The sequence below is a fragment of the Dromiciops gliroides genome, chromosome 1, assembly GCF_019393635.1.
Source record: "Dromiciops gliroides isolate mDroGli1 chromosome 1, mDroGli1.pri, whole genome shotgun sequence".
In the NCBI taxonomy this organism is placed as follows: domain Eukaryota; kingdom Metazoa; phylum Chordata; class Mammalia; order Microbiotheria; family Microbiotheriidae; genus Dromiciops; species Dromiciops gliroides.
Genome location: NC_057861.1, coordinates 168,104,942 through 168,126,881, shown reverse-complemented (window position 1 = coordinate 168,126,881; position 21,940 = coordinate 168,104,942).

Here is a 21,940-nt window from a genome sequence, read left to right as displayed (position 1 = left end):
TTTCACTGGTTGTCCTCCATGCCTGGAATGCCCTCTCTTTTCATTTCAACCATTCTTCAAGTCCCAGCTAAGATCCCACTTTCCCAATCTCCTTTAATTCTAGTGCCTTCCTTCTGTTGATTATTTCCTATTTATCTTATATATGGCTAGCTAGGTGGTACGGTGGATAGAGTAGACAGGCTAGAGTCAAGTAGACTCATCTTCCTGAGTTCAAACACAGCCTCAGACACTTACTAGCTGTGTGACCCCGAGCAAGTCACTTAATCCTATTTGTCTCAATTTCATCCATAAAATGAGCTGGAAAAGGAAATGACAAACCACTCCTATATCTTTGCCAAAAACAAACAAACAAACAAACAAACCCAAATAGGGTCACAAAGCTAAACAGGCACAACGGAACATCTACATTTTCTTATCATAGTTTGCATGTTGCCTCTCCCATTATATTGTGAACTTATTGAGGGCAAGGACTATCTTTTGCCCTTTTCGGGGGCTTAGTACAGTGACTGGCACATAGTAGGTCCTTAATAAATGTTCATTTACTGACAGCTCTCCTTTCTCTCCTTTCCCTAAATGAATTTGCTTCAAGTTGCTGGTTTCCTAATTACCATTTTGAGCCAGAGACAAAAGACCCCCTTCCCTCACCCACTCCTCACCCCACTTCTTTTCTCTGTTCCTTGTACTCAGGATAGAGAGAGAACCTCCCATCTTTCTCTCACATCGGGGAGACTGTTACTCTTAGCAACATTTTCTAACAAAACCCCTATTTCAACCCACTGTGGGGAATATCAGGGTCTCATGGAATAGTTTAGGAAATGACCTAAAACTGAGAAGAAAGATCACTCTACAAATATTTGTGCTGCACATGATGAAATGAGATCAAAGCTTCTGAGGATGGGCTTATCAAGTGAGATCATTTCTCCCCCTTAAGCATTCAGCTGGAAAACTCTTAAGGCAGGTGAATATCGAGTCAGACAATCTTCAAAGATCACCTACGGTTTTCAGTGGTCTACTTTGTTTTCAAATGGAGTGACCCATGCCAAAAAGTTATATATTCATTCGTTCTCGCCATCCACCCATAGCACCATCTGATATAACAATAAGAACATTTTGCCCATCACTGCTATGAAAATAGTCACAGAGCAGCGGAGGCCAAACAATTTCTCTGTCTCCTTGGGTGTTGCTAGCTTTCAGCTAACACCACCCTACTCCAGGGGCCCCCACCCCTCAGCAGATTCTCACTGAGCTGGAGTACACAGGCTTATTTGCTTCAGCTGGTTCTCAATAAAGGCACTTGAGAAGAGGGAAATTCCTGGGTGAGGCAGGAAAAGGGAGTTTCTGTTAAAGTAAGGACTTCTGCCTTTTATGGTCCTATTAGCAGAATCACTGAAAACCTTTTCCCTAACTAATTGCAAACACATTGCTGTTGTTTGTTGTTGTTCAGTCATTGCAGATTCTTCGTGACCCCATTTGGGGTTTTCTTAGCAAAGATGCTATGGGAGCTTGCCATTTCCTTCTCCAGCTCTTTTTACAGATGAGGAAAGTGAGGCAAACAGGGTTAAGTGACTTACCCAGGGTCATACAGCTAGTGTCTGAGGACAGGTCTTTCTGACTCCAGGCCAAGCACTCTATCCACTACTCTTATCCACATTGTTCCTTCTTACTATTTAGCCTACAAAGATCTAGAAATTTTTTTTTAATTTTTGCTTTTCACAAATCATTTAGGGTTCACAGCTTAGTTTCCTTAGATAGGAATGCCAGAAATTTCTCTAAGTGGTAGTTTTCTGCCCACCTCCAATTTAGTAGAGCTTAATATTGTAGAAAAGGGGACCTCTTATACAATCAAGTTAAATGAGTGGGGAAAGTACAGAACTGAGATAGGGTGCCAGGGGCAGTGTGGTCCGATGAAAATAGAACTAGCTAGAGGGGCAGCTATCAGTGGATAGAGTGCTAGGACTGGAGTCAAGAAGACCTGAGTCCAGATCTGACCTCAGCCACTCACCGGCTGCGTGACCCTGGGCAGGTCACTTAAGCCTGTTTGCCTCTCCTTCCTTATCTGTAAAATGAGCTGGAGAAGGAAGTGGCAAACCATTCCAGTATCTTTGCCAAGAAAACCCCAGATTGGGTCATGAAGAGTTTGAAATAACTGAAAAACTGGACAACAAGAGAGTCAGAGGCTATAGGTTTAGAGCTTACTACCTGTATAGTCACATAAGCTACCTGGGCCTCTGTTTTCTCACCTGTACAATGAAGGGCTTGCACTAGGTGGTCCCTACTATTCCCACCACCTCTAGATCTATCTTCCTGTGATTCTAGTCTAAGCTTGGCTACTTATCATAAGACCCTAAAAAAACTGTTTTTCATTTAAGGGTCTCAGTTTCTACACATATAAAATGGAGAGGAGGTGTCTTCCTGCTCCCTCCAGAATCAAATAGTGTTCTTTTTTGCTTTCAAAGCCCTTCATGATGGGGCTCCTCCCTGCCACTGCAGCTTTCTTACTCCTAAGCATTTTCACTGTTGTTCTTGGGCTTTCTTCCTCCTCATCTCTTCCCTGGCTTCCCTTGTTGTTGTCCAGTTGTTTCAGTCATATTTGACTTTTGGTGAACTCCATTTCGGGTTTGTTTTGTTTTGTTTTTTTGCGGGGCAATGAGGGTTAAGTGACTTGCCCAGGGTCACACAGCTAGTAAGTGTCTGAGGCCAGATTTGAACTCAGGAAGATGAGTCTTTCTTATTCCAAGCCCAGCACTCTATCCACAGTGGTGCCGCCTGGATTCCCTGGCTTCCTTCAAGAATCAGGTAAAATCTTATCTTCTACAAGAAACCTTTCCCCATCCTCCTCAATCTTAGTGTCTTCCCTCTGAGATTATCTGATTTTTTTTCTTTCTTCCTTCTTTCTTTCCTTCCTTCCTATCTATCTATCTATCTATCTATCTATCTATCTATCTATCTATCTATCTATCTATCTATCTATCTATCTATCTATCATCTATCTCTATAGATAGGTATATAGATATACACACATATATGCATATGTGTGTGCATGTGTATTGAGGAGATTAGGAGAGCAAGTGGTTAATTGTGGGAACTGAGTGAACCATACTGACTCCATCTAGTGACTTAATTCTGGAGCTAGTTCAGTTCCATTTCTATTCACTTATGGGTCTAGTCCAATTTCTGTCTTGTGAGAAAACCATATTCAATTGTGGGAATTGTGAGAAAACTTTATTGTATTGTTTGAACCTAGTATTGCATGACTGGGAAAATGGACCACCTCTACCTGCTGTTTAGACACCCTTATCTAAGGACCTATGTTATGCTGACCAGAAACGGGTCAGATCCTAAGATTGATACAAGCAGTTTTCTCCCAATTGTACACCTCAAGCAACCCATATGTTTTTAGCTGAAAACTAACCCCACACTGATCAATCAGTTATTGTTTCCATGTTCTTTTAAGTGTATATAGATGCTTGAGGGGAGTGAGAAAGCTTTTTCGAATTTAGGGAATTGCATCTCTTTGCCCTCTGCCTTCCAACCTGAAAAGTTCCTAATCTGTACAAAACTAATATGGCAGAGAGAAGCCAGGAAGCTGCCTGAGCTCTCCCCAGTTTCCCTCATAAATAACATTAAATTGAGCCTCTAAACGGATTCTGGAGCACTAGAACCTACAAAAAGATGGACTGAAGCAATCTTCCAGCTGAAGATAACTTAGAAGGACTTCAGGAAAGGTCTGTCTCACTTGGGAAAAAGGGGTGCACAGCCCAGCAAAGATAATGTCTGGGCAAGCCAGCAAGACACTTAGCCACAGAACAGATTAGCAACTGAGGCCCCTCTGTCCTGGCTCAGTAGGTTAGTGGTACAGCAGGCCAACTGTGAGGCCTCCAGCCCCAGCGCAGAAGGCAAACTGCCAGTCCCAGAACCCCAGCTCCTCAGGCATGACTAGATTGGGCCATCCCAGCACAGTTGGCAAGCTGCAACCCCTGAAGCCCCAGCACAGAAAGCCAATGGCCAGGCTCCTGGTTCCCCAGTGCAAGAAACTTGGGACAGTGCCCTCTGTGCTCCAGGAGTGGGTCTCAACTTTAAAAGTCATGAAATAGGCTAGAAAATGAGAAAAGAAAAAAGAAAAAGAGCCCTAATCATAAAGCTACTATGACAACAGGGAAGACCAAAACACAAACTCAGAAGAGCACAACACTGTCAAAATGCCTACATGCGAAGCTTCAAAGAGGAAGACAAATTGGTCTCAAGACCAAAAAACCTTCTTGGAAGAGCTCAAGGGGCAGCTAGATGGTGCAGTGGATAAAGCACCGGCCCTGGATTCAGGAGTACCTGAGTTCAAATCCAGCCTCAGACACTTGACACTTACTAGCTGTGTGACCCTGGGCAAGTCACTTAACCCCAATTGCCTCACCAAAAAAAAAAAAAAAAAAGAAGAGCTCAAAAAGAATTTTAAAAATCAAAAATAGGAGAGGTAGAAGAAAAACTGGGGAAAGAAATGAGAATTATGCAAGAGAGAGTCAACAGCTTGGAAGAGGAAGGACAAAAATTGAGGAAAAAAATTCCTTAAAAAATACAATTGACCGGGGGCAGCTAGATGGCGCAGTGGGTAGAGCACCGGCCCTGAATTCAGGAGTACCTGAGTTCAAATCCGGCCTCAGACACTTAACACTTACTAGCTGTGTGACCCTGGGCAAGTCACTTAACCCCAATTGCCTCACTAAAAAAACAAAACAAAACAAAAAAATACAATTGACCAAAATGGGGGGGGGGGAGCCACTCAAGAAAACAACTCCTTAAAAAGCAGAATTGGTCAAATGGAAAAGAAGGTACAAAATCTAAATGAAGAAAATAATTCCTTAAAAATGAGAATTGAGCAAGTAGAAGCTAATAATTCAATGAGACATCAAGAATTAGTCAAACAAAACCAAAAGAAAAAAATAGAAGAAAATGTAAAATACCTCATTGGAAAAACAACTGACCTGGAAATAAATTCAGGAGAGATAATTTAAGAATTATTTGACTACCTTAAAGCCATGTTCAAAAAAAGACCCTGGAGAGCATTTTTCATATGAGCAAGGAAAATTGCCCTGATATCCTAAAACCAGAGGATAAAATAGTCACTGAAAAAAATCCACCAACCACCTCCTGAAAGAGATCCCAAAATGAGAACGCCGAGGAACAGTGTACCTAAATTCCAGAATTAGGTCAAGGAGAATATACTGCAAGCAGCCAGAAAAAAACAATTCTAATCTCAAGGGGCTACAGTTAGGATTACAACAGGATTTAACAGCTTCTACATTAAAGTATTAGAAGTCTTAGAATGTGATATTCTGGAAGGCAAAAGACCTTAGATTACAACCAAGAATCAACTATCCAGCAAAATTGAGCATAATCTTTCAGAGGAAAAGATGGAGATTCAATGAAATAGGGAACTTTCAAACTTTCCTGATAAAAAAGACCAGAGCTCAGGGGCAGCTAGGTGGCACAGTGGATAAAGCACGAGCCCTGCATTCAGGAGGACCTGAGTTGAAATATGGCCTCAGACACTTGATACTTACTAGCTATGTGACCTTGGACAAGTCATTTAAACCTCATTACCCTGAAAAAACAAACAAAAAAATGTTTTTTAATTAATAAAAATAAATAAAAAGACCAGAGCTGAACAAAAAACCTGATCTTCAAATACAAGACTCAAGAGAAGCATAAAAAGGTAAACAGGAAAGAAAAAAACATTTTATTCAATAAAATTAAACTGTTTACATCTCTACACAGGAAAATGATACTAGTAATTCTTTTTTTGGGGGGGGGGGCGGGGCAATGAGGGTTAAGTGACTTGCCCAGGGTCACACAGCTAGTAAGTGTTAAGTGTCTAAGGCCAGATTTGAACTCAGGTCCTCCTGAATCCAGGGCCAGTGCTTTATCCACTGCGCCACCTAGCTGCCCTGATACTAGTAATTCTTGAGAACTGTATCTTTATTAGGGCAGTTAGAAGGAGTATACATAGACAGAGGGTATGGGTATATGTTGATTCTGATATAATGATATAAAAATTAAGGAGTGAATAAAAGGATTGGATTGGGAGAAAAGGAAAGGGGGAGGCAGAATAGGGTAAATTACATCACATGAAGACTCACAAAAGACCTATTACAGTAGAGGAAAAGAAGGGAGGGGGTGAGCATTGTTTGAACTTTACTCTCATCAGATTTGGCTCAAAGAGGGAATATATACACACTCAATTGAGTATAGAAAGTTATCTTAACCTATAGGGAAGTAGGAGAAGAAAGGGAAAAGAAAAGGGATGGGGGGCTGATAAAAGGGAGGACAGAAGTAGGAGGGGAAAGGAGGAAGAAAAGGGAGGGGGGCTGATAGAAGAGAGGACAGATTGAGGGAGATAGTGGTCAGAACCAAAGCACTAGTGAGAAGGGACAGGGTGAAAGGAAGGAGAAAAGTATAAACAAAGGGAAAAATAGGATGGAGGGAAATACAGTTAGTAATCATAACTGTGAATGTGAATGGGATGAACTCTCCCATAAAATGGAAGTGGATAGCAGAGTGGATTAAAAACTAGAATCCTACAATATGTTGTTTACAAGAAACACATGTGAAGCAGAGAGATACACTCAGAGTAAAGGTGAAAGGCTGGAACAAAATCTATTATGCTTCAGCTGAAGTAAAAAAAAAAAAAAGCAGGAGTAGCAATCCTGATCTCAGACAAAGCAAAAGCAAAAATAGATCTAATTAAAAGAGATAAGGAACACACTTACAAGCTGTGTGACCCTGGGCAAGTCACTTAACCCCAATTGCCTCACTAAAAAAAATTTTTAAAAAAAGAGATAAGGAAGGAAACTACAACTTGCTAAAAGGTACCATAGACAATGAAGTCATATCAATACTAAACATATATGCACCAAGTGGTACAGCATCCCAATTCTTAGAGAAGTTAAGTGAGTTAGAAGAACTAGAGAGCAAAGCCATACTAGTGGGGGACCACAACTTTTCCTTCTCAGAACTAGATAAACAGTTACGGTGAATGGAATTCTAGAAAAGTTAGATATGATAAACCTCTGGAGAAAATTGAATGGTGATAGAAAGGAATATATCTTTTTCTCAGTGGTACATGGCATCTAAGCAAAAATTGGCCATGTATTAGGGTACAAAACCCTTACAATCAAATGCAGAAAGGCAGAAATATTAAATGCATTCTTTTCAAATCATTAAGCAATAAAAATTATGTATAATAAAGGGGCATGAAAAGATAGACTAGAAATTAATTAAAAACTAAATAATCTAGTCCTAAAGAATGAGTAGGTGGGGGCATCTAGGTGATATACTAGTTATAGCACCAGCTCTAGAGTCAGAAGGACCTGAGTTCAAATCTGACCTCAGATACTTGACACTAACTGTGTGACCCTGGGCAAGTCACTTAACCCTGATTGCAAAGAAAAAAAAAATTAGTGGATCAAATAACAATCAAAATTTCATCAAAGAGAATGACAATAATGAGACAACATACAAAAACTTAAGTAGTTCTTAGGGGGAAATGTATATCTCCAAATGTTTCCATGAACAAAAAGAAAAAGAGGAGATCAATGAATTGGGCATGCTAAAAAGGCTAGGAAAAAAAACCAAATTAAAAATCTCCAATTAAATACCAAATTTGGAGTTCTGAAAATCAAAGGAGAGATGAATACAATTAAAAGTAAGAAAACTATGGAACTAATAAAACTAAGAGCTGCTTTTATGGGGTGAAAAACGATAAACTAGCTAAACCTTCGGTTAATTTAATTAAAAAAAAAAGAAAGAAAAAATCAAATTACCAGTATCAAAAATGAAAAGGGTGAATTCACTACCAATGAAGAAGAAATTAAAGCTATAGTTAGGGGCTATTTTGCCCAACTGTATGCCAATAAATCTGACAGTCTAAGTGAAATGGATGAATATTTATAAAAATATAAACTGCCCAGATTAACAGAAGAGGAAATAAAATACTTAAATAATCCCATATTAGAGAAAGTAATTGAACAAACCATCAATGAACTCCCTAAGAAATATCCAGGGTCAGATGAATTTATAAGAGAATTCTACCAAAGATTTAAAGAACAATTAATTGTAATGCCATATAAACAATTTGGAAAAATAGGTGGCGTCCTGCCAAATTCCTTTTATGACACAAATATGGAGCTGATACCTAAGCCAGGAAGAGCTAAAATGGAGAAAGAAAATTATAGACCAAATTCCCTAGTGAATGTAAAAATTTTAAATAAAATATTGGCAAAAAGATTTCAGCAATATCTTATGAGGTGGGATTTATACCAGGAATGCAGGCTTGGTTCAATATTAGGAAAACTATAAAAATAATTGACCACATCAATGACAAAACCAACAGAAATCATATGATTATCTCAATAGATGTAGAAAAAGCTTTTGACAAAATATAGCACCCATTCCTATTAAAACACTAGAGAGCATAGGAATAAAAGGAGCTTTCCTTTTTTTTTTTTTTTTTTGGTGAGGCAATTGGGGTTAAGTGACTTGCCCAGGGTCACACAGCTAGTAAGTGTTAAATGTCTGAGGCCGGATTTGAACTCAGGTACTCCTGAATCCAGGGCCGGTGCTCTATCCACTGCGCCATCTAGCTGCCCCAGGAGCTTTCCTTAAAATGATAAACAGTATCTATCTAAAACCATCATCAAGCATCATATGTAATACAGATAACCAAGAAGCATTCCCAATAAGATCAGGAGTAAAATAAGAATGTCCATTATCACCACTATTATTTAATATTGTACTATAGATGTTAGCCTTAGCAATAAGAAAAGAAAAACAAATTGAAGGAATTAGAATAGGCAAGGAAGAAACAAAATTATCACTCTTTGCAGATGATATGATAGTATATGATGGTAACATAAATCATCAGCATTTCTATAAATTACCAACAAAGCCCAGCAGCAAGAGATTGAAAGAGAAATTCCATTTAAAATAATTTTAGACAATATAAAATATTTGAGAGTGTACCTGCCAAGACAAACCCAGGAACCATATGAACACAATTACAAAACACTTTTCACACAAATAAAGTTAGATCTAAACAATTGAAAAAATATCAATTGCTCATTGGTAGGCTTAGCTAATATAATAAAAATGAGAATTCTACCTAAATTAATTTATTTATTCAATGCCATACCAATCACACTACCCTAAAATTATTTTATAGAGCTAGAAAAAATATAACAAAATTCATCTGAAGAACAAAAGGTCAAGAATATCAAGGGAATTAATAAAAAAAATACAAAGGAAGGTGGCCTAGATGTACCAGATCTAAAACTATACTATAAAGCAACAATCATAAAAACTATTTGGTACTAGCTAAGAAACAGAGTGGTGGGTCAGTGAAACAGATTAGGTACACATGACACATTAGTAAATTACTATAGTAATCTACAATTTGATAAACCCAAAGACTTCAGCTTCTGGGATAAGAACTCACTATTTGACAAAAACTGCTGGAAAAAAAATTGGAAAATAGTACAGCAGAAACCTGTATATACAAAGATACCATGATTTAGACACAAAGAGTTATACCATAGGCAAATCAGGAGAGCAAGGAATAGTTTACCTGTCAGATCTATGGAGAAGGGAAGAATTTATGACCAAACAAGAGATAGAGAACATTATGAAATAAAAATGGATAGTTTTGATTACATTAAATTAAAAAGGTTTTGCATAAACAGAACCAATACAACCAAAGCAGAAAGCTGGGAAACAATTTTTATAGTCAATGCCTCACTTCTCAAATATATAGAGAATTGAGTCAAATTTATAAGCATATAACTCCCCAATTCATAAATGGTCAAAGTATATAAACAGGCAGTTTTCAGACAAAGAAATTTAAGGTATCTATAGTCATATGAATAAAAGCTCTAAATCACTATTGATTAGAGAAATGCAAATTAAAACAACTCTGAGCACCTCACATCTATCATATTGGGTAATATGACAAAGAAAGAAAAAATGACAAATGTTAGAGAAGATGTGGGAAAATTGGAACACTAATGCACTGTTGGTAGAGTTTTAAACTGATCCAACTTTTCTGGAGAGCAATTTGGAACTATTCCCAAAGGACTATAAAACTGTGCATAAACTTTGATCCAGCAATCCCACTGCTATATCTGTATCCCGAAGAGATCATAAAAAAGGGAAAAGGACCCACATGTACAAAAATATTTATAGTTGCTCTTTTTGTGGTGGCAAAGAATTGGAAATTGAGGGAATGTCCATTAATCAGAGAATGGCTGAACAAGTTGTGGTATATGAATTAATGAAATGCTGCAGGCTGATTTCAGAAAAACCTGGAAAGACGTATACGAAATGATTTTGAGAGAAGTAAGTAGAACCAAGAGAACATTGCACAGAGTGACTACAATAATGTATGATGATCAACTGTGATAGACTTAGCTCTTCTCAGCAATACAATGATCCAAGACAATTCCAAAAAACTTATGATGGAAAATGCTATCCACATCTAGAAAAAGAACTATGAAGCTGAATGCAGACCAAAGTATACTATTTTCACTTTTTTGGTGTTTTTTGTTTCTTGTGGCTTATTCCTTTTGTTCTGATTCTTCTTTCACAATATGACTAATGTGGAAATATGTTTAACATGATTGTACATGTATAACCTAAAACAGATTGCTTATTGTCTTGGGCAGGGGGGAAGGAAGAGAAAGAGGGAGAAAAATTTGGACTTCAAAATCTTACAAAAATGAATGTTGATAACTATATTTACAGGTAATTGGAAAAAATGAAACACTATTAAGTGCAAAAAAACCCTCCCTAATCTTTCATCCAATTAGAAATCAGATTAACTAATGTTGTATTGTTACCTTTCAATTAAGTGGTCTTATTATTTTTAACGTATAAAAGTCTGTCTTTCTCTGTATTTGGAGTCCAGCCCTAAGCTGAGGAAGAGGCCTGGTCCCAGTTGAGAAATTGCCATGCATTGTTTAATAAGTCAAAATGCTCGGAAGTACAAATCTTTGTTTCCTCAGTCATTTCATCTTTCACCTACCACAGTGGTATGTATGTGTATGTGTGAGCATACATATACACATATATATGCACACATATATGAGAAACAAGTATTTTTATGTGTGTGAAAGAAACTAGTATATATACATATATGTATGTGTATCACTGACACTGTATAGGTATATAAATATATATATGAAAGGAACAGGCATTTAAATATATATACATATACATATATATATAATTGAAAGTATATGTGTGTATGTGTGTGAAGGAAACAAACATTTATTTATCTAACTGAAAAGATATATAAATATATGAAAGGAAAATGCATTTATATATGCAAAATCACTGAAAATATGTGTGTACATGTATTTATATGTAAATGAAAGGGAACAAGTATTTATTAAATACCTACTATGTGCTAGGCACTATAATAAGTACTATATAAACATCTTATTTGATACTCACAACAACTATGTGAGGTAGATGCTTTTGTTATTCCCATTTTCCATTGGGGGAAACTGAGGCAAATAGTGGTTAAGTGACTTGCCCAGGCTCACACAGCTTGTAAATGTCTTAGACTGGATTTGAACTCAAATCTTCCTAACTCCAGGTCCACCATTCTGTCCCTCTATGCCAAGGTTTCCCCCATTAGCAAAGTTCCTGGCACATAGTAGGTGTTTAATAAATGCTTGTTGACTGACTATTTTTACCAACCTCAAGTAGGTATGAAGAGAACAAATGAATGAATCAGTGCCTATACATACTGCTTCAGTTTTAGGGAAGAACACAATTCATTAATAAAATTTGAAAAATGTGACAAGTGCAGGCTAGGTGTGTACCTGATGGATAACTCCTTTGTTGAAATAGCAATAGTTGGGGCAGCTAGATGGTGCAGTGGATAGAGCACCGGCCCTGGAGTCAGGAGTACCTGAGTTCAAATCCAGCCTCAGACACTTAACACTTACTAGCTGTGTGACCCTGGGCAAGTCACTTAACCCCAATTGCCTCACTAAAAAAAAAAAAAAAGAAAAGAAATAGCAATAGTTATACATAGCTGGCTTGTTTCTTTGCTTTCTTCAACCTAGAGAAAAGGCAGTTTGTTAAATTAATTAATTCACCAGCAAAGAAGTGTAATAAATAATTTCGCCACCAAGTGGTGCTACCCTCAATCCCCTAGACAAATGGCATCATCAAAGGGTATATAGGGAAAATGTCCTGGCTTTCTAAAAGGCCTTAGTATGCCCACTAGTCACCAAAGGGTACATACATGAACTCTTAGACTACTAAACCCTTCCACTAGTTCAGGATTGCAGGGATTTCAGTACAATGCTGGCCCCATTCAAACTTTAGCCTAAGGGAACAGAAATGAATATTATTCTAAAATATTAAAATTATGGAAATTTCAATTTGGTTCTCATAACCTACTTTGCATTTGGGAAGTCTGCTCCTAGTCCCCTAAACTCACTCATAGGTCTTAGATGATTAATTTCTGGTGGTTAAATAGTTTTTTAAAACACAGTAAAGTAATGGTAAAAGATTTAAGAAAACTGTTGGGGAAAAAGTTGTTATATAGCAGAACCACACCATGTCACAAAAGTCTTAGTGCAGTTTTAAGCTTTAATAACTCTATAAATGTAAATGTTACAAACTTACAAAAAACATCTGAAAGGTTATTAAAAATGTTAAATATGTACTTTTCTTATTAAATATCAACATAATCAAGTCTTGTGCTATATATCATCTAATTAATTTTCAAACTTCATAAAAATTTCAATTCTGCCTTTTGCCTGGGAAGTGACAAACTTCAGATCCAAAGCCCTGAGGGACTCAAAGAAGGGCAGCATCAGCCAAGCCTAGATTCAAGGTCACTGCCTAGAATGAAAGAGCACCTTAGCAGTTCTGTTATCAGGAGCACAGTGATATCTTGCTGAGCTAGAAGCTGGAGGAAGTAGAGATTATGGCAGCTCAGGCAGTCCAGCTGATCAGCCCAACTAGCTGAGATACTATGCACGCTCTGGGAAGAGCCATCCCAATCACTAAGTGACTTTCCCAGACACATCTGGAAGAGGCTGCACCCAGGGAGGAGCTAGCCCATCTACCAAGCAACCTGCCAGGTCCAGGCCTGCCTCAGCTATGCCAGGTGAGGAGCAAGTCCAGAACCTGCTTGCCCAGCCCAGCACTGAATGGATTCACCTAACAAAGATGTCATGCCTTTGGAGGAGCCTCATGTATCAACTCTCCCATGACTTAGAGTGAATGTTGCTTAGACACTCCAGAAAAAGAACATGGAGGCCCTGCTGCCTCAGCATTGAGTTGTCTTTGCTACATAGGTTTCTTACATTTGTGCCTACTACCCTTTTAATGTAAGTTTATGTACATTATCCCTTTCCCTCCTTACCCACCCCCAAACCTCCTCTACTATTCTTCAAGGATTCTGTGTCTATTTATAAGAGTGCATTACAATGACAAATGATCTTACTATGTCATTTGAGTTAATACCTTCGATAAGAAATATCTAATGTACTTGCTGATTGTTAATGGGAAGCTTACCAGTGAGGGTTCATGAGCTATAGCCTTAGGACAACTACTACAAGATTACCTCTAGAACTCAAAGTAGCAGTCTCTCCTCTAGGGACCAACCTGCCTGTCCTAGGGCAAATTAGAGAGTGAATTCAGAGGAGATGTTACACACTGAGTAGAGATGACTTTGGGATATCCAACTCAAAATATCCAAACAGGCAGGTGGTGATCAAGGAGTATGGCTTGGGAGGAAGTCCGAATATACATAGAACTGTGTGAATGGATAGAACATTGTGGTGATAATTAAACCCATGCCAGCTGATGAGGGTATAGAAAGGATGAGAAGAGAGTCCGGGACAGAGATTTAGGGAACACCCATAGTTAGGGGGTGAGACATGAATGATGATCCAACAAAGGAGACTGAAGAGAGATGTCAGATTGGTAGGAGTACCGAGGGAGTAGTATCCCAAAAACCCAGAGGAGAGAGCATGTAGAAGGAATGGTTGTTAACAGTGTCAGATGCACAGCTAAAGACAATTTCTCCATAACAAAAAGGTTGAAGTAAAATCTTTGTGCAAAGTCTATCTGAAAAAAATCTGACGTTCAGAATCTATAAGGCCCTCAGACAAATTTTTTCTTTTCTTTTCTTTTCTTTTTTTGGTGAGGCAATTGGGATTAAGTGACTTGCCCAGCGTCACACAGCTAGTAAGTGTCAAGTGTCTGAGTCCAGATTTGAACTCAGGTCCTCCTGAATCCAGGGCCTGTGCTTTATCCACTGCACCACCTAGCTGCTTGCCCCAGGACAAATCTATTAGCATCACGTTCATACCCCAAGGGAAAAATGGTTCAAATGACATAAATGGTCAGTTTTCAGAAGAGGAAACATTGCCAATAAGCACTTTCAAAGTTATCCAGACTCTAATACTCAGGGAAACGCAAATCAAAATATCATTGAGGTATTACCCCCATGAAGCTCAGGTAAGACAATCGACAAAAATAGCTAAAAATGATAAATTTGGAAAATGGGGAACACTGTAGGGAAACAAATACTCTTACATTTTTGGATGGGGCTAAATCTATAAAAGTCTTTTTGAGAATAGTCTGACAACATACAATAAGAGCTTTTAAACAACCATATCCTTGACCCTATTTGTCTATTGCTAGGACCATAACCTGTTTTTGTCATTCAGTTGTTTCAGTCGTGTCCAACTCTTTGTGATCCCATTTGGGGTTTTCTTGGCAAAGATACTGGCGTAGTTTGCCATTTCCTTCTCCAGCTCATTTTACAGATGAGGAAACTGAGGCAAACAGGGTGAAGTGACTTGCCCAGGATCACATAGCTAGTAAATGTCTGAGGCCAGATTTGAACTTAGGATGGATGATGAGTCTTCCAGACTCCAGGCCCAGCACTCTATCCACTGTACCACCTAGCTGCAATAACCTACAGCTGGTCTTAAAAGGGGGAGAAAGGACCTAACTGTACAAAGTGCTCATAGCTCCTTTTTTTGTCATAGTAAAAAAACTACAGTCTGTATGTCCAATAACTAGGGAATAACTGAATAAAGAGCTAGTCTTTTTTTGTCCTGTGAGGTTAAGTTTGCCTCTTCATCCAGGAGACACCAGAGAAACCCTTTTAGAAATGTAGCAATATTTTAAACTTGGAACAAACATGTTTCTGATTCCATTTCCTTTTGCATTTCTGACCCCAATTACCAAAGCTGACCTCACACATCTTATTATAACGTCCTCCTCCTCCCAGATACATGTTCCCAAGTTTGGGGAGTGGGGGGGGGGGAATAAAATGACATTACTTTTCCTAGAAAGACCATCATGACTATAAATGTTAAGTGACTTCAGGCTCGGTCTAATGATGTCATATGGGAGTAAATAAGGTTATGGTTTAAGGTTTGCAGTCAATTACATTACAAAATAAAATAATAATGTTCTTCACATCGTGCCCTGCCTCTGAGAACCTTAAAATGTTTTACAAATACTTTCCTTGTTAATTCTTACTCTGGTTCAAGGGAGACAGGTGTTACTCTATTTTTATCCTCATAGTTTGGTCTTGTCTAGTGCCTTTCCTAAAAAAAACAAAAAACATGGTAATAGGTATATTTGAAATATAGGGGGCTAACCCAAACCTGACCCCCTCCACCAGGATTAGTCTTACCCCTAAGCATGAGGTACATCTTAGAGGGGGCATTCCAGGAGACTAGCACCCATCAAATGTCCCCCCCCTTTCTTAAGTTCCAGAGGAAAAAAAACATTAATTCCACTATGAAAAGGCTTAAGATGCAAATATGCCTGGAAAGAATATCACATTTCCTTAAATTCCCACTGATACCTGAGCTTCCTAAGAGCAGGCTGAAATAGCAGGGAGGAGCGTTCTGGGTGCCTGAACTGCCAAGTGGGGTTCCATGACTGAATAAAAAAGGGGGAAGAAAGAGTACACAGAAGGGATTAAAGACAAACATTTTGCTTTTCACAGGATGACAACAATTCAGCAAATAATGCTTGGGACTGAAAGACTTTGTTTTCTCATAATCTTCCATATCAAAATGTAAATGTAACTTGGTAAGGGCAGACACATCCTATAATTTTTTTTTTTTTTGGGTGAGGCAACTGGGGTTAAGTGACTTGCCCAGGGTCACACAGCTAGTAAATGTTAAGTGTCTGAGGTCGGATTTGAACTCAGGTCCTCCTGACTCCAGGGTCGGTGCTCTATCCACTATGCCCCTAGCTGCCCCCACATCCTATAATTTTAAAGCATTTCTTTTCAATTCTGTCATAGGATGATAGATTTAGACCTGCAATGGATCTCAAAGATCAAGTCTGACCTCTCATTTGACAAATGAGGAACTTAGGGAACAGAGGTTAAGTGACTTGCTTAGACTCACATAGCTAAAATAAATGTCTGAGTTGGGACTGCCCTATCTGAACATCTGACCTTGTTACCCCAACCCTTCAATAAATTCCAGGACTTCCTAAAGCCTTGAGAATCAAATAGAAAGACCTCTGTCATTTAAAGCACTTTACAACCCGGTCCATTCTTGCCTCTCCAGTGTCCCTTCACATTCTCCCTGGCTGTCTTCAAGATTGAAAGCCTTCCCCTTCAAGGCTATCTTGTGTTTATTCTGTCTGTCCACTATATTCCTGTATATGTATAGAACAGGAGACTGGCCAATAAACCCAATCCTTATGAGTGCTCACATACGTAGTACTTAACTGAAATGCCCTAGATGTAAGAGACTGGGAGCCTGCTCGCAAACAGGCATGCTAATGTGTAATGGAAGTGCACTGTGCACCTTAGCTGAAGCACACATACATGTCCTGGAGTTAGCTCCAGTCTGACAACCACAGGCTGAAGATGTACAGCTGAACTGGGATGCAGTGAAAAGAACACTAATCAACCAGGACCTCTTCCAGAGGGCTCTTTTTCTGGACCAACTGATATTGGAGCAGACAAGGGTCCTCAAACCCTCTCTCACCTGGAGCTATATAAAGAGAGAGAAATATACACACACATGTATATGTACATACATTCATATACCCATACATATATATGTATGGACCTATATATATAGGGGGGTATATATGTATGTGTGTATGTATATATACACATATATACATATATATAAAACACATACACATATATATATATGAGAAACACATACACCCACACACATATATAAACTGCATGGGGCAGGTAAAGATACAATCTGTGTACACGTGAGTCTATATATGCCTTTATCTAGACATAGACACACATAAGAGTGTATATATGTATCCATACATATAGACATATGCATGCAAGATGCACACATATATTCAAGATGTGTGTGTATGTATGCTTCTTTTAAAAACTGCCTGTTAATACCTTTTGATCCAGCAATACCACTGCTAGGTTTATATGCCAAAGACATCCCCAAAAAGAGAAAAAGACCAATTTATACAAAAATATTTATAGCAGCTCTTTTTGTGGTGGCTAAGAATTGGAAATCAAAGGAATGCCCCTCAACTGGGGAATGGCTAAACAAACTGTGGTATATGATGGGGATGGAATATTATTGAGCTGTAAGAAATTGCAAGCAGGATAACTTCAGAAAGACCCAGAAAGGCATGTATGAAATGTATTGTGAAGTGAGCGGAACCAAGAGAGAGAACATTGTACGCAGAGACAGCAATATTGTTTGATGAAGAACTGAAGGTCTTAACTATTCTCAACAATACAATGATCCAAGACAATCCCAAAGGATTATTGATGAAACATACTATCCACCTCCAAAGAAAGAACTGATATTGATGTAACAGACTAAAGCATGCTATTTTTCACTTTCATTTTTTTCTTTTAATCAAATTTTCTTTTACAAAATGATAAATATGGTAATGTTTTACATCATTATACATATATAACCCATATATGATTGTTTGCTGCCTCAGGGAGGGGAAGGAGAGAGGGAAAGAGGGATAAAAATTGGAACCCAAAACTATAAATAAAAATGTTTATTATTAAAAAAATTTAAAAGATTGTTAACCTAAAAAAAATTAAATTAAATTAAAACTGCCTGTTTGTCATTTGAACCACTTCTCCTTTGAGGAATGAACATGATGTTAATAGATTTGTATGATGGCCTTATAAACTCTGGATGTAAGATTTTTTTTCAAATAGTCTTTGCACAAAGATCTTTCTCCAACTTTTCTTTTAATTTTGAAGACGTTGCCTTTAGTTCTGCATTTGACACTGTTAGCTACCCTTCCTCTTAGATACTCTCTCCTGGGGTTTTGTGATGCTGCTCATCTATGTATCTATGATACACATATCTTTATATTTGCATATAGTATGTGTGTGTACAAATACACATGTAGTATACACACATATGTATATATATATATATATACATACACACACACATACATAGTGTATCTTTGCCTGCCACATGTAAGCAGTTAAGTCATATCCGGAGATGACTTGCCCTAAAGCAATGTTGTAAGGAACCAACACGACTCATAGGCAGCAGTAGAGGGGTTAGGAGACAGATGGACAGGGAATCATTAAAGGATAAGTCGGTTGTCCAGGGAGAAGGTCTTTTTCCAATGATCGACAAACCATTTAATCCTGGGTGCCACTAGAGAGACTACAATCTTCTGTGGGTGCTGCAGGAAGTTCTAAGACCAAGGAAGAGAAGGGGAGGAGAACAAGGTAGAGAAGAAAGGAATAGAATAAAGGAAGATGAGAGAAAAAGGAAGAGAAAGAAAAACAATGCCTCTTGTTGATTGTTTGATGGCACCAGCAACCAAAAAGCAACTCTGTGAAGTCATGGAGCAGAAAACAGGTTCCTATTAGAGAGCCTTGGGAGAGACCTACCTACCTCCTTTCCTGCCTTCCTAAGCAATAGGGCTGGCACCTGTCAGTAAAGGGCTCCTTTTTCTGCTTTGTGGTGACAGCTCTATCTCAGGCACCTTCCACATCAGACTTGATGGGTTCGACACAATAAGCCTTAAACAGTGATGCTGTCAGTTAGATCACACTGGTCTCCAGACATCTCTCCAGAAACCTCTGAGTCCCTAGATTACCTGCCACACCTCAGAAAGTAAAACCTAGGAGTACTGAAAGTTAACTATTTCAATTCTGGAAAGGACATGACAAAGGACTGCCATTGTAAATTTATTATTTGGGAAGTCTCTGTGGCTCTCTGTGCCTGCCAGTCAGCAAGTAATGTTTTCTTTTTCTTTTCTTTTTTCTTTTTTTTCAGTGAGGCAATTGGGGTTAAGTGACTTGCCCAGGGACACACAGCTAGTAAGTGTTAAGTGTCTGAGGCTGGATTTGAACTCAGGTATTCCTGATTCCAGGGCCAGTGCTCTATCCACTGTGCCACCTAGCTGCCCCGCAAGTAATGTTTTAAAGTCTCTTCTATCAGGGGCAGCTAGGTGGTGCAGCGGATAAAGTACCAGCCCTGGATTCAGAATGACCTGAGTTCAAATCTGACCTCAGATACTTAAAACTTACTAGCTGTGTGATCCTGGGGCAAGTCATGTAACTCTCATTGCCATTAAATAAATAAATGAGGTCTCTTCTGTCTTAGGCATGGTACTAGTGGCTTGGGATACTAAGACAGAAAGTTAAAGCCCCTGCTCTCAAGGGAAGACAATATGTATATAAGCACATACAACATTAATACAATCTAAATTTTTTTGGGGGGGGAAGGAAGACACCAGGAGCCAGGGGCATCAGAAAAAGCTTTCTGTAACAGGGTTAATCATTTCAAGCACAGTACCCCAGACTCCAAATCTTGCACCATATTGTAGTTTGTTAAAAAACTGTGAACCTCTCAAATTTCTCATGAATTAAATAAAAACACCTTTAATCAACAGAAGACAAATTATTAAGCAGAATGATAAAATATGTATTATTCTGTTTGGATCTTTTTTGTTGTTGTTGAGGGTTTAAAAGTAGGATCAAAATTTTAGATCTGGAGCATAAACTAGTATTTATATAAAAGAGATTTACAAAGCATTTTCCTCACAATAATTTCTCTAAATTAGCATGTTGTTCTCATTTTACAAATCTGAGTCTCTGAGGTTACATGACATGACTAAGGTCATTAAACTAGTAAGAAGCAACAGCACTGAGACTCAAACCCAGGTCTCAAGTCCTAAAGTCAAGTGCTCTTTCCATCATCTTATCAGAAAGGCATATTAGTGCTCCTATAAAAAATTAAGCATCCAAAAAAAATTAAAATTAAAAAAAAATAAGCATCACGAGTGTCTGTTCCAGAATACTATTTTATTTTGTAAAATGACATTTAATTATTTAATTGCTCTAGGCAAAATTAAATTTAAATTGTTTTAAACTCAACCCATTATTAAATAAATTATTTTCCTTTTGTTGGTGTTTATGTCAGTGGTAGGGCTTACCTAGAAACCACTGTAATCTCCATATACTGGGAATTCTCAATCTTTCTTTAAATAATGAACATAAAATGACTGATAAAAGCTTAAAAGCACTAATATTTTCAAGGCAGCCTACACAACATACTGTTTCAATTTAATTTTATTAAATGCTTCACAGACATCCATTTTGTACAGATGTTTTTATATATACTCTCCTTACAACTTGGATTTTGATTTTGTCTCATTTTAGATGTTTTCTTCTTCTCTATACTATTTTTTCATACCTCTCTCTTCATTTTTACTTATTTTTTCTTCTCTATTGACAAATTGGATTTAGTCATTCAGTTTTACTATTTACAATGTAACCTTTATATAAAGACTTTCTTTTATAGTTGGTAAAACATAAACATTCTAGTGAGAAACTGAAATTTAAATGAATGCATGGACTCTTTGGGCCCTGATATTTTGGGGATCCATCCAGTTCTTTCTTTCCCTTGATTTTCCTTCCCCTTGTCCCCATCCCCATTGCCCCCACTGGCAATGGTAATAGCACTGTGATCTTGCACTTTCCAAGACAAGCCCAAATCACTACTTGCTTGCTTCTGGTGCCTTTCTGGGTTTTTCCCTCTGAAGTCAGGAAACAGCGATTCTGAGAAATGGATCTCCTGAAGTGAAGTGCCAACTGCCTGTCAGGTCACATCCATCTCAGCACATATCTCAAAACGGGTAGATGACCACTGACAGGATCATCCTGAAAACTGAGTAAGTAAAACCTGTGCCTGGCTAGCCAGGAGATCTGCTGAAGTAAATGAAAAATGTCAGGCCCAGCTGTTGAAAGAGTCCCACAACCTAGAGTCTAATGAATGGTCTATGTCTTGGGTATATGAATCTTTTGAATCTTACACAATTTCTATGATGGAGGAAATAATTGTTCTATATCTAAAAAACAAAAACAAGACACAAGAAAATCAGTCCCTACCCACAAGTAAATTATATGACAATTAAAAAAAAAAAAGACCAAGTGTCCACATCATTCTCAGCATGCAGTGCAGGGGTTATTACTCCTGGGCCCAGTCTCACTTTGATCAGCACAAGAGCCTTGACCTGCTCTATTTCTGACCTGGCCTGGTTTGACCCTTTCTAGGCAACTTGGTGCTCATTCTACTTCAAGAGGCTCAATACATTAATGCTGGACTTACCGCAGATACCTGGTATCAGCTTAACCCACTGTAGATCAGGAGTTCCGACCTCAAGAGACAGCCTCTGCCTCTGTGGTAGCAGGGATCACTTTATAGGCATGAGCCACCAAACCCAGCCTGGAAGAGTCCTAAAAATTTAATCTAAGGCTCTTTACAGCTGTTCATAAATCCAGCAAGCAAAATGGATGTGCTTCAAGGTTCCTACTCATAAATCTTATGGACATCAGGTATAAAGAAAGCTAAGATAACTGGTGAGCCAAATTCTATAGTTATTTTGTCACTGTCTACTAACTTGAAAG